Source organism: Pan paniscus, chromosome 3 (assembly GCF_029289425.2).
Source record: "Pan paniscus chromosome 3, NHGRI_mPanPan1-v2.0_pri, whole genome shotgun sequence".
Lineage (NCBI taxonomy): Eukaryota > Metazoa > Chordata > Mammalia > Primates > Hominidae > Pan > Pan paniscus.
In genome coordinates this window covers 175,319,911-175,335,033 of record NC_073252.2, presented here as the reverse complement: position 1 = coordinate 175,335,033, position 15,123 = coordinate 175,319,911, and the positions used below count along the sequence as shown (strand labels likewise).

At 32.7% G+C, this 15,123-nt stretch overlaps 1 long non-coding RNA gene and 1 other non-coding gene across 2 annotated transcripts in view; both read right to left on the bottom strand.

Annotated features, from left to right (window-relative positions):
* Positions 1-15,123, bottom strand: part of LOC130541476 (uncharacterized) — a 250,192-nt gene that overhangs the window by 105,513 nt on the left and 129,556 nt on the right. The gene's annotated exons all lie outside the window — the stretch shown is intronic.
* On the bottom strand, positions 8,997-9,059 carry LOC112439705 (U7 small nuclear RNA). Its single transcript, XR_003027944.1, has one exon. It is a non-coding gene; the product is annotated as a U7 small nuclear RNA (small nuclear RNA).

Sequence of the window (15,123 nt, the reverse complement as noted above, 5' to 3'; positions counted from 1 at the left end):
AGAACCATGGATACGTATTTCTTTCATATTTTAATTTCACCAGATGTAAATAATGCAAAACACATTTTTAAAAATAATAATTTTTTAATATAAAACAAGTCATATTGTGGAATTCATATTCTATTTTGTATGAATACACCCTTCAGTGAAAATTTTTTAAAAGATATCAATTTGAGTACATTTTCTATAAATTTAATGTATCAGCATATACTATAAATGATATAGAACTGTAGTAAAAGTCATTTGTAATGGCTCTAGAGAAAAGAACTAGAAATCATATTACAAAGTTAATTTAACTTGCTTTATTTTAATAAATATTATTTAAGCCAGAAGAAAATTCACTAGAAACATTAGAAAAATCATAGGTTACATTCTTCATAAAATAGTAATACGTTTTCTTTTGTAAAGAAAATGTTTGAACCTATGAAATTTAGACAATAGAACAAAGCTTGATCTCAAGGTAAATCAAAGTATAGTAGTAAATATGCCTAACAAGATAATGTATGGTCATTAAAATGTGTGCTTGGCTAAAAGAAGTAATTTGTTCCAATTATTCAAAAAAGTTAAAATTTTTACTGTCTGAAAAGGATAACATTACTGTTAGTGATTACTACATCTTGAAATTTTCTGGAATAGACATATAAAGTGGATCTGAGTACATGAATTGGTAAGGATGAGGGGGTAATGTTGCCAGAATAGGTTTATTATGCTGTTACTTATACCCTAAGATATTGTGAATAATTATAGTTTTTTAAAGAATAATATAGAAAATTACTCTTTAATATTTTTTCAAACAATTCACTTCACTTTGTAAGGCAAGGAATATCTTCAGGGAAATTTTCAAGTAAAAATTAAGCATGGAGACAGATTGCCTCAGAACATTTGCCTGTACTTGCAAATGAGGCATCAATGCAGAGCCTTTGTTAACATTTTCATTTTAATTACTAGCTAAATTGCACTTATTTGCAATTATGAAAATCAGCACTCCGAAAGTTATTTTTAAAGATTGTACTGTTCAGAGAAATCATTATTGTTGTTGCATAACTAAAACCTTCATCTCATATGCAATACCTAGGATTTGGGAATTGGGTTTTGTGACTTTTCTCCTCATTTGGTACACACAGACATTTACACAATTCAAAAATTAAATAATCTACTTTATCTGTATTTCAATTTTAACAGTTACATACCAGACACAAGGAACTGAGTCAATTACCTGGATGTAACTAAATATTTTCTCATTTAATATCGCACAGAGTAAGTTATAAAAATTTAGTACTCAATTTTAATTGTTTATTTGGATATTTACTGTCACATGGATAAGATGATATGTGAATTTTTTGGGATTTTACTGGGCTTAATACCTGGGTGATGTAATAATATGTACAACAAAGCCCCGAGACACGTGTTTACCTGTGCAACAAACCTTCACATGTACCCCCAAACCTAAAATTTAAACAAATTAAAAACTACCTGAATATCTTACATTATGAGTGAAACATCCAAAAAGATTATCTTATTGATATTTGAGTTTTCTTGGAATTAAAATGTAAGTGGCATTCCAGGCAATTTTTGAGAGGCAGAATTTTATTTTTCATCCACATCTTAATTTTTTGAACCTCACCAATTGGTATCTTACTGTAACATTTGTTAAGAGGCTGGGATTATGTAAAAATGTTATGTATATTTGTGTTTTATGCAGCAGTTAAAAATATGCACATATTTTACACACATACGCCTGATTTGTTTTGAGGTTTTGGCTCTAAAATGCAGAGATGACTGCTACTCTAAGACATTGAATATATTTTATTTAAAATACAGCACTAAACTTTCAAGTAAACAATAAGGTATACCTTACAATTTGAGAGACAACTACATTTTATTTTCCTTACGCAGAATGCTATAAGCAATGATTTTTGCCAAATGCTATTTGAACATAGCAACATTTACAAAAAAATAAAACTACTTAGTATTAAGAAATTTGTTTCACTCTTTTTAAATTATATCAATGAAATTCAAGCATCTATACTTGAAGGGAAAAAAATCTGCAAATTCAAATGTATACACATTCAGAACATGCATTTTGTTATAGTAAATGGACTTTTTAATGATCCATTCAGTGAGGAAAATTTGTTTCCCAGCAGGAATTCCATAGATTTCAAAACTCTCTGAATGCACAATAATAAAATTACTCAAGCTCAGGTATTGCCTTTTTTATTATTTTTTGCATCTGCCATTCTTCCATGAAAGCACATTCATTTATTCTGTCACCTAATTATCATCATGGCAAGTTATGATAAACCAAATAGCTTGGGTAGGGAATCAAAGATAACATGTTTGTACACAGAAATAATCTTATCTGTTTGCCTTCTTCTCCAGACACATCTCAGCCATTTTATTAACTCATTCTCTGAAAATCAGACGAAAGTCCAGTTGCATTGATCTGAATCATTCTGAATAAAATCTGCATTTTATGGAAAACTCAGGAATGCGAATATCGAGTATGCCAATAGAACAGACTCTCCAAATTCGGGGATTTTTGAAACTTTATTTTATATATATATATAGCGAAAACACCCCTAAATGTTCATTGTAAACTCCCTTTGTATTTTGCTTCAGTTATGTTTAAATTAGAAAAATGCAACACAATAGAGCAGATTCACCTGCTTTAGCAAACATGACCAGGATTGTGTTTCGGTTCATTTTAAGCTATTACCATGACAACTGTCTTTCTCACACAAATTAATGAATAACCTTATCAAATAAATTTATGAAACATCACTGTGATTTGAGTTGGGAAGTTTAGTACCAGTGCACTTTATAATTTATAACAGAGTCTAAAAAGGGGGTACAATTTGTTAAAGACTACCATTAACATCCTGGCTTTGAAAGCTTAAATTTAGTTATTCAGATTAATCAGAAACTCTCATATATCAATGAAAAATATTCCTGAAATATAAAACAACAGTACTTTAATGTATTGTTTTTATAATTATCTAAATCATCTTTGAATAGCAAAAGTTGATGTGTATATTTTTTTATATATAGGATTCTCAGACTACTTAGATTCCGGAAATTTCCAGAGCAAAATCAAATCAGGAGTTTAATGGAACCTGCCTCAAGACAGCACTTCACTCTGCATTACACACTGCCGTAAGTCATTTAAACATGGTTCAGTCTACAAACATTTATTGACTGCCGTTTGTGTGCCTGTCATTGTGCTATAATGCTAAGAACGTGGAAAAGATATTCCAGACCTCAAAGATCTGCAGAGCTACAATCCAGTGGCGAACCCAGCCAAGCAATCAATCCCATTTTATTACCATTGTAAGGGAATATGCTGGACACAGTGGGAGTAACGAGGAAGAATACACAACCCAATCTGAAGCGGGGCAGGGAGGGCTTGTCGCAGAGGCTGGCACCTCCACTGTCCTTGGTGGCTAAGATGAAGTAAGGTAGTCTGAGAAGATGAAAAGTTTTGTTGTTGTTGTTCATTTGTTCTGAGGTAATAGCAACCGCATGAACAGAAAGATGACAGGCCTACAACACACTCCATACAGCTGGCGCAGAATTTGGTGATTTCCATTAATCAAGGCAACAGATGCTTATTTTAATAATTTAGTAGTTTCTATAAGTCTGTCTATATTCTTCATTTCTATATGTATAAATTTATAAAGCAAAAAACACTACCAACATCAATTGATGTTAATATTTCTGTGTATTTCTGTTCATTGCTTTTTCAAAGTAGCTACATAAATTTTATTAAATTGGAGTCATCGAATATGTAGTTTGATACCCGGTTTTCAACTTAATATTGCAAACATTTTCACATGCCATTAAATATTTTAAGTTATCTTTAAAAATTGTTTATTAGCAACTGCAAAATATGCCATCATCAAAATGTACCAAAGTATATTTAATCGTGACCTTTGTTTTGGCATTTAGTGATTTATAGTTTTTTAAGAACTATGAAAAATTAATATACACACGTATAATATCTGTGATTATCTTTTAGCATAGATTTTGAGAACTAGGATTATGGGGGAAAGAATACATTTTTAGAGATTTTCGTATGCATTTTCAAACTGCTTTCCAGGAAGAATACATTCTTACCAATAGTATATGAGAGGTTTCATTGTCTAAGTATCTCTTATCATACCTATATCTTTATTAGCTGGATAACTAACTGTTTTATCTTGGTCTAACTTTGCATTTTGAATATCAAAATAAACATGAAGGTTTTTGTTCACATTATATGTAGTAGTAATTCTTATTAAGCCACTATGACAGCATGAGCTCATGGTTAACATTAAAACTTAGAAAGAAAAAATCTGATACTTAAAACTGTGTTTTTTAAAATGAGAGAACTTTAAAAGGATAGCTTTTCTCAGTAACGGATTTTTAAAATCACTCCTTATCAAATGACTGGCGATGTGCTCTATTACTATTAATAAAGAAATATATAGCAGAAGTAAAACTGAAGTTATGGAATATCAAATTCACCTTTACTCCTTGACTTTCTCATTCACACTTTTTTCATTACACTACAAATTGAGATTACATAATATTGAGCTTCCTTTAGAATTCAGAATATTTCTGTACATCTTGTCATGCTTCAGCATAACCTAAAATGGGACAAGTTCTCTTAGCAGATTTTTTTTCAAGTCCAAAAGAAGAACTCTGAATAAAGTCTCAAACTCCAGGGTTAATCTCCTTGAACAACCAGTAACCAACAGTATTTCCAACTAAGATTACAACTATGCAGTAGATTCAGAAATGGCATCAACAATGTTTAATGTCAAAATGCAGTCAAAGCCAACATTTGCTATAACTGAGAAAACCATTATATAGGTGCCTTTGTTTGCTGTAGATATGAATGATGTTAATTTACTTTGAAGAGATTCTTAGGGAGGTTGCAGAACTCCGGAGTTCTAGAGAATACAAATATCTGAATTAATGTTTGAAGATTCTATAAAACATACATGTATATAAAATTGAATACACATATATGTGAAGATTCTATAAAAGAAATATACATATACGTGAAGATTCCACAAAACATGTATACCACCATTTGAATCTTACACTCCTGAGGATAATTAAATTTAGCTTCTGCAAGAGACAGACTTCAAAGTTTCCATGGCTTAAAACAACATAGATGTATTTCTGGTCCACCTGAAATCTGATACAAATCCTGTTTCATGTTGCTACTCTGCCATCAGGAACATATGCCTCCCAAGTCACAGGAGAAGAGAGTGATGGTGGAGACACACCTGCTGGCTTCTACTTCTTCTGGAATTGATGTCATTTCTGCTCATAGTTCATTAATCAGAACAAGATGGAAGGCTAGAGAATGCAGAGAAATAGAAGGAAACATTGGTTTCTGCCACGTATCTCAACTAAAGCCTATGCAATTTAAAAATCTGTAATATGTAGAATTAAGAGAGGTTAGATCTCTGCCACAAAATGCTTACTAGATGAGTCCTCAATCTTATATTCGAGATTTTGTGAAACATAAAAAGTTTAAGACATAATTCCTACCCACAAAAATCCTAAAATATAGTTAAGGAGTCAATGCAAAATATATCAAGATTTAAGAATGATTTTTTTTTTGCAGCACAGAAAGAGAAACATTTACTATTAAAGAAGGAGATCCATGAATAATTACAGTGGCCTACATAAAAAAGTTGTGTGAGTTAGTCTCTCAAGGACAGAATGGTGAGATTGACATAGGAGTGGGGAAAAGAGAGTACATTAGAGGCAAGATGATGGGCTCCAGGGAAAGCAAAGGCGAGAAGGGCTATGACAGCTTCAGAGAAACTTAATAGGCCTAATTAGACAGAAAGTACATTTTGAGAAATCGTGGAAAATAAATACATGTAGCAGAGAATCTTGTAAACCACACAGCAGAACTTAGAACTGACACAGTAGAAAACTGGGAAACATTTGAAGTTCTTGAGCAAAAGCCTGAGATTTCTTGTTTAAGAATTATACTGCACTTATCTCCACGAGGACATGAAGTGGTATACACAGTATAATATGATGCAAAATTAGGCATCAGGGAATAAAACCAAGCATTGTCTGCTTGACGAATTTAATGGACTTAATGAATTTAATGAAACAGAAGGAAGAGACGGTGGGCTACACACTACTTGAAACAGCTGGATGCTGATTACTTGGCTATGCCGAATTTCACTCTTCATTTTCTTACTTAAAACAAAAAGGAAAATAGATTAGGTTAAATTATTTTCACTGGTTGGGCCAAAGAAAAAATAATCCACAAAACCCTCATTCACATAGGTCACGATAGGAGCAGTGTTTGAGGAAGATTTGTCTGGCATCAGTCTGAAAGGTGAGTTGGAGCAACGGGCAGGAGAGGTGGAGGGAGCAAAGACATAGTGAGGGCCCCAGCACCACAGTGGCCAACAAACACCCAAAACACTACAGTAGTAGGGTGGTGGTGATGAACCCACTGTGGTAGGAACTGTCTTTTGTGAGTGTCTCATTGAAGTCCCTAAATATTCTCTGACAAATAAGTGTTACTAAAGGAAGTCAAAGGTGTTCTAGAGTCTTCACAAAGAAAGACATCAGTGCAACCAAAACCTGAAGCCATTTACTAAGCATGCCAAATGTAGAGTCCCTTTACATTCTGTCAGTGAGCATAACATGAATGTTGCTAAAGCTTCACATGTGCTAACAATGATTATTTAGACAAGATAAGGAGATCATGTACATGAATAACTTACCATGACTAATGGTTGCTTGGGGAACACCCAAACTTCATTCAGAAAATCTCACAATCTTAAAGCCCTAAGAAATATTTAGAGATCATTCATAGAGCCTTCTACTCACACAATGTCACATCTAAATCATTATAATGACTTCTATTTTGAAGTCTTTTGGAACAGAAGATGACATACTCTTTAATTGATAGGTGGCTATAGACACTTTAAAACATATCTATTTTCAGATTGCTATTTTTATAGAGAAAGATAAGTAAAACTATACTCCCAATAAGACAGAACAAAGAAACCAATACAAAAAGTTTAAAAATACAATAACAACTTTCTTTATTAACATTTTAGAACAATTAAGTGAAGCAAATGAAGGTAAAATAGTCCATTTTTTAACACTCCCTTCAAGCTTACTATGCTCCTTTTTCAAATGCCTACAACATTGTTATGTGTGTTCTTGTGTGGCCACCAAAAAAGTTGTTTTACAAAAGCATGCTATCAACAAATACACATGATTTTATTAATTGGGAATAATAACAGTAGGCTTTATTTCATTTAATGCCATCTCCCAGGTAATATATGGATAGTCAAATTTCAAAATCTCTTCAACTAAGAAAATATGAACAACTAATTAATTACAATGAAATATCATAGCAGCAAATTATCACTCTCTCAGCTATTTTCACTACTTTTCATTATGTCTATAAATCAATCAATGTTGTTCATTCACAGTTATTTATTGATTTTTTCATCATAATATAGATTATACCGTTTTCTTCCTTGGATTAACATGTAACAGTCCTTAGAGACACTGGATGCTAAACTATGGATCTCAGAAAGTATTCAATATATTATCATGTATTTAATAATCATTTGGGACTACTTTGAAAGAGATGGTATACTAACCAGGTCATTCTAACATCTATAGGATATGCTACATCAATGCAGAATGGTTTTATAACCTTGCCAAGGTCATGAAATACCACTCTACAATGAAAATAAAGTAAGTCCAGTGAAATGTGAAAATTATGACTGAAAGCCATGTTTTCTTTCAATCAAATAAGATCTCACATTCTTTTGAGAACCTTCAAACAATGGACCTACTGCGATTCTGTCAGATTAAGTTCAAAATAGCATGTTGCAAGGTAAGAGCTTTTTTTTCCTCTCTCTCTGTTTGCTTTTTCGTTGTTTGCTTGTTTAGTGTGTTCATCCATTTTGTTCATTTCTTTAAGATTTTTTAAATTGTTTTTAAAAATATTTTTAAAACAGTGAAAAATATACTAACAAAGACCACATAGATAAATGTATATGCGGACAGTTTTTAAAACATTTTTAAAAGAGGCAGTGCAGTCAGTTCAGCAACATGTCGCCTGACATCCTTAAGTACACATTGTCAAACTGACCCATACGGTTCCAAATAACACATCATTGACAATCAGCTTCATAAGCATTTAGACATTTTTGAACCATCCATTATTCTTTTGATAACTTATGATGACTTTTTTGTAAGCATCACAATCTATAATTTTCCAAATGTATACTCCCATTTTCCCTACCTAAAGATTTTGAACATAAAAGGTCGACTAAAATATTTTAAATAAGCAGATATTTCATTCAAAAAGAAACACAAGAAGAAAAGCTCAAAACAAATGATAAGACTTTCAGTTCTTTATTTATTTTATTTTATTTTTGAGACGGAGTCTCGCTGTTGTTGGTCTGAGCTATAGGGCAATGGCGCGATCTTGGCTCACTGCAACCTCCGCCTCCCAGGTTCCAGCAATTCTCCTGCCTCAGCCTCCCGAGTAGCTGGGATTACAGGCACCTGCCACCACGCCCGGCTAATTTTTGTATTTTTAGTAGCGATGGAGTTTCACCATGTTGGCCAGGCTGGTCTCGAACTCCTGACCTCAGGTGATCCACCAGCCTCGGCCTCCCAAAGTGCTGGGATTACAGCCATGAGCCACTGCACCCGGCCTCAGTTCCTAATTTATAAACTGATGAAGTCCCAAATGCTATAACTTCATATCACTTTAATTTTTAGCAATCCATCTAAATTGAAAAGACTATATTGACATTTCCGTGATTTACTAATAGCCAAAAATCATATCGCTTTTGATCCTGAAAAAAAATCAACAGGCCTTGGGATATTGACACAGAAAAAAAATTGTAATTAACTTCCAAATTGTCAAAATTTCTTATGCTCCTCTAGTATCTCAGTGCTCTAAGAATGCCATAATAAATCATTTTGTTTAATGTATCCTTATGAGTTTTTCTAGTGAAGACCGGAAAACCTGCTACACAAATTATAGAAGAGTTATAACACTAATAAATCAGTTTTGTTGGGACTAAAGTTCAGTTCTCAAAAGGTAAGTTAAAGAAGTCCCTTCCAGTGAGACACAATTTGCCAACACCCATAAAAACACAAACTCTTTCCTTCGAGGATTTAGATATGAATTTAATTACAAAACCTATTTTTCACCTAGGTATTTATTTAACGTGAGTAAGTGAATGTGTATGGACATGTATTTACAACCAATATATAACATTAATTTATGTGTAACATTTATATGTGTATGCCTATGAATATATAATTGGTCATATTTAGATTTTAAATCCTTAATAGGTAGAGACTACATTATACATATTATAAGTATTTAATATGTGTGTGATAGAGAAACAAGTAAGTCACAGAGATGGCTGAGAACAGTAACCTCTGATACTCAAATAGATAGAGCATAAATATTCTCACACCTGTGTATTTCCAAAGGAACCTTTATTTCTACTAACTGTCATTTCGTGAATTCTACTTCATCTTCGTAAAATATATAGTTGGCCTATAATATAGATGTATATTTTTAAAACTTGTAAGTATTACAACCCCACAGAAATCATTATAACTGTCTAATATTTTTTCTAAAAATAGGGCCTACTGTATTTTATATTTTAATAAAACAGATATTTTTCAACTTTTCTCTCTGCTAGTCCTTATCCCCATAATGCCTAATAAAAACTGGCATTTAGATACAGATTGTACATTATGCAGAAGATAACAGATGAGCTTATCAGCTGTTTTACAATTACAAGGGTAAATTTATTGATAAAACTGTGCAACATGAACTAACCTGACTCTTGTCAGTAACATGTGACAATATCAGTTTTCTGACTAGCTACCTGTTTGTAGTGCTCCTTAAACTGCAATGAAACAAATGACTTCTGTAACATTAAAACAATGGGCATTGGTTAAAAGGCTCAGAAACTATTTCTTTTCCACAAACTTACAAAAGGCTTGTTTTAAATTTAGTGTTTTAACCTCAAATATATTTTTCTTACAACTTCTTTAGTAATATTTGCACCAAAATGTACTTATTGTGCCATCTTCAGGGCGTTTTTAGGAAACAGCTCCATGAAGTAAATTAGAAATTACTTTCCTTGGTGGGGTTTTTAAATTATTACTTTAAAGCTATAGAAGGTTTTGTTTATGTATAGTTATTTTAAGTTTTAAAATATTAGCTAAAATCTATAAAGCAAAATAATTTAAGCTTTAATGTAGATGAGAATGTAGACATCAAAATGTATATATGTAAATATATACACCTACAGACATACATTTTTTAAAGTTCTTTACAATTTCCAAAGCACTCACATATTATCTTATTTAGTATTTACAGTGTTCCTCTGAGGTGTTACAGCAGAAACTTGTATATCCTTTTAAAAATGAGAAAGCTCTTATTTAAAGACATGAATTACTGTTCAAAGTTTCAAAGACTGAATTATATAGCCAAGATTCAAGACTACATCTTTTTACTACAAGTAAAAAATTATTTCTACTATTATAGTGATATATAATATCCTTAAAATCAATGATGAAAATTATACATAATTTTTAATTACTTTTGTTCAATAATTGTTAAAACATCTATACTGAAAGTTGGAATAATTCCTGGATATGGTGACTATATATCAGAAAATCAGACATTTAAATATGTAGCTCAATTCTTTTATCATTTCTGAACTTTATTTAACTAAGAAATCTATAGTGAAACAAGGACATATTTGACCAATGGAAAATTATGGTAGAATTACACAAATCAATCCACAGATGAATACGATACAAATGAATTGCTCATGTGATAAAACCAGACTATACAGCAAATACAAATCTGCTGTTCTTAGACCACTAAGAAGCCCTAGAGAAAACCAACACGATTCTCTAGCGTCATTTGGGGTAACCATCTATTCCGATTTGCCCGAGACTATAGTAATTACCAGTAGAGCACCTTTTCGCATTCTAATGTGTACCAGTTTGAACAACAAATTAACAGATCACTTTCAGTGACATATTTGATCCAATGGTACTAATAACGACCTAAACACAGAATGTAAAATAAGTATGACAGACATAGTGAAAGGATTCACCTTCTTAGAAATCCATTCATTTTACATGCATCTGGAAAACACATTAGAAGACACAGGTTCCAATCATAGCTTTGTGTCTTACCAAGCTGGTGAATTTATGTATCTGTCTCTAACAGAAACTCTCCAAGCTTCTGTTTCCTTGTACGAGGATGATAATACCTTTTCCTCAAGGTTTTTGTTAAGTACTAAAATAACCTTGTGAAATCTACTAGAACTATGCCTAGCAGCCAGGACTTTATAAACAAATGTTCATTATTAATCTGTAAGTCTCTTAAGTTCCGAGATATGGCCTGGACATGAAAAATATCCAACCAGTACTTTTATTGAGTGAATTTTAAGTGACAAGGAAGGAATTACCTTAACATGAAGAGATTTTTATAACCTGGTCAAATTCATCTATTATTTAAGATTAACAATTCTCAAAAAATAAACCAACAGAATATGGCCCGCTCTGGTATGGAAGAATAGCAGAAAACTCCACTGGATGCTAATTGACTTTGGGAATTCCTGATTCATGAACTTCTCTAGTGAGAATATCTTTTCCTAGAACTGAAGTTCCTAAACTTAGAGGTTACAAGCCCAGTTTGAAAGCTTGATAGCAGTTACGATTCTGTCCCTAAAAACAATCTCCAGTCATATGTCATCTAGTGACAGGGATATGATCTGAGAAATGCCTCATTAGACACTTCATGGTTGTGCAGACATCATAGAGGGCACTTACATCAACCCAGGTGGTATAATAGCCTACGACACCCCAAGGTTATATGGTAGAGCCTATTGTTTCTAGGCTATATGCCCATACAGCACATTACTGAATACCAATTGAAACATAATGGCCATATGTGTACTTAAACATAACTAAACATAGAAAAGGTAGAGTGTAAATACAAGATTCTAATCTTTTGGGACTACCATCATATATGTGGTTCATTGGTGCTGGAAACACAGTTATGCAGCACGTGACTGTATGTATAAAGAAATAAAATATATGTATATGCATACTATATATACATATATAGGTGCACACATATGTATATATACATATATAGTCTGTAAATCCATATATAAAACATACATAAGCACAAATATATGTACAATTTCAAGAGATTTATGAAAACTCTAAAGCCCATATCATAGGTTTTTGGTTAAGAATCCCTAACCTAGAATAATGGCACTCTCTTTGTTGATTCTATAATACATGTATATTATAGATATTAAATGATAAGAAATTACTACTTAATGAAGTGATACTTAACCTTACTGAGTATTCTGATACATCTTACTCTGTTCCATACTAGTCTGTTCCATTTTATTATATTCTATACTATGCTGTTCTGATTTTTAAAAAACAAATAAAGCTAGATTAATCAACTACTGTATACTGTCAGATTTCATGCTCCAAGATTGGAAAACACTGCTGTAGAGTATGACAGCAGCTGCTTCAGGGCTTGTACTACAGAAGGAAAGATAATGCTATAGCTGTTAGTAACCTAAGGGAGACAGCCCTTAGTGGGGAAAGTGTAGAGAACAATAGTGCTACAGAAACAGGAGAAATCAAAGCCCTCAGACCTCCTCCTGCTTGCCTAGAGACGTCTGGTGCACTTTCAAGGAGATATCATCCCCTACAAAGCTGTTCCTGGTGTTTATTTTAAGTAGACTAATTTGCATTTGCATAAAAATGAATGGTAGATGAGGAAAACATGAGATCTGCACAATGCTACAGTTCTTTGAAATAAAAGAATCTTGATACTGCTTGTAAGGAAAAGTGGTTCCTTAGCAAAAAACGTAAATTAAGTAGAAAAAGAAAGTGTAATTCAACAGCAGATTTATGCATTTACTTATATTGACCCTGTTTCCAAAATGATTTGAGATGACTTCAAAAGGAATTAAGGATTTTTTTCAAATTAATTTGGAATTAAGTGCATTAGCGATCAAACACTTAGAATCATAGAAGAGTAGTTTCAGTGGTAACTCTGGTGTGCACAAGAATAATGGACTGCTGGGTCCAAGGTCCTTAGACTCAAACAGCAGGTTCTAACTTTGGTGGAGGCAACCCATAGTCATCAGAGCTACTAACCATCTGAATGTAAGAGACAGTTGGGATGATCTTTGCTGTTGTTGCTGTGAGCAAAAAGAAGACGAATCACACATAAAGGTTAAGCAAGTAATACTTGTAGTTAGATTCATATTTCAGTATAGAAATAGACATGGAGAAAACACTGTTCCTGGTGGTTGGAATACATCAGGGAACAGGACAGGCAAAAATACCTACCCATGGAATTTGCAACTTAGAATGGGAAATTGACAATAAACAACACACATGACAAATAAGCAATTTGTATTATCTATTAAAAGATGATCAGTGCTATAGAAAAAATAGAGCAGGGAAAGGAAGATCAGGAAAGCAGGGATGGAGATAGCATGGGTGGCATTTGAGAAATGATGCAGGAATAGAAAAGAACGGTTTAAAACAGATGCAAAGAAAAAAGGCTTTTCAGAAGTTTTGTCACATAGATAATTCAGATCTTTTTGATGTACCTATGTCACCAGTGCAGCTGTCCAGGCTTTTTTTGCGTATGAGTGTGTGCAAATTACAGCTTGTGGTGAGTTTTAAATAAATGAGCTTACTTTGTTTAAAAAAATAACCCTGAAAGTCTCAATTTCATCCAAAAAAAAAACCCTCCAATAAACATTATTTTAATGCATCAAATAAAAGGTTTGAGTTAAAAAGCAATTTGGGAAAGTTTTATGAATGTTATTTTGGGAAAGAATATTAATACCATTTTCTGATAATCTATGGCATCAAAACATTATGAAACAGAATCACAGTTTATTAAAGGCTATGTAATGCTTACTTTATTGTTAAGCTCCACATGTTCCAGCAACAATATCTAGTCACTAGAAAATGGTTTAAATTCATGTCTATAGATAAAAAGAATGAGTTTGTATCTAATGCTTTGGGTCAGGAAATGTAATGGTAAGTTTCAACTGCCAGCTGTACTAAAATTATAAAATACTTCTGAAAAATAGTAGATCACTTTTTGAACATTAAAAAATCTGGATTAATAACCTATATCATCTGATTGTGTATATTTTCACCAATGTTTTCATTTGATTTATATAAGCAAACAGGACTATTTGAAGTAGCTCACCACTGTAACCTTAAAAAATTAAAGGACACTCTGTGGCATTGCTTACATCCATAATTCTCAAAAATGTTCCTGATGGCCTTTATATTAAAAGGTGCCAGTATATCATATATCATGAATACTGCGGTCAAGGGGAAAAGATATAAGAAAGAATTTTTCATGTGAAAGTTGAGTTTGAAAGCATGAGAAAGAAGTAGAGTATGGGGTATGCCTGGGCATCCATATGTGTGTGTATGGACCTATTAATCAAATACGTATCCTACAGACCCATTAATCAAATACATATCCTACAGACCTATTAATCAAATACATATCTATTAATCATCGTGCTCATTTTTAAACCGTTTTCATTTGATCTGTTATAGCAGACTGGTTCCTACCACTTAGAGTTCTGGCAGTTGACATGAATGTATGTCTGTAAAATCTCTACAACTAAACATGATTTTATCTACAATACATCCTTCACTTGGTTGTTGTCCTTGAGAGTTTATAGTCAAATTCACAGTTGTAGTCTTGAGACCTAAGCTCAGCCCTATTCCTCTTGTTGGTGTTTCTCTCAGAGTTTTAGAATTATAGTTTCCACCATTTCATTCAGAGGTTTATGTACTTTTCCCTGTGCTTCTCCTTGAGTATGAGAAGATGATGTTGCAGGTAGCATACACCAAGTAGGAACTGCATGCCTGTATAAACATCAGCTTCGTGGAAAACCTGTTTTGGTGGCTAGGGCTGAAACAATGATTTTATTCTCCAAGCCTTGTTTCCTTTTCCTCTATGCAATTAGCTACATTATATTGCCCATGCTCACTTACCATTACATGGGGCCA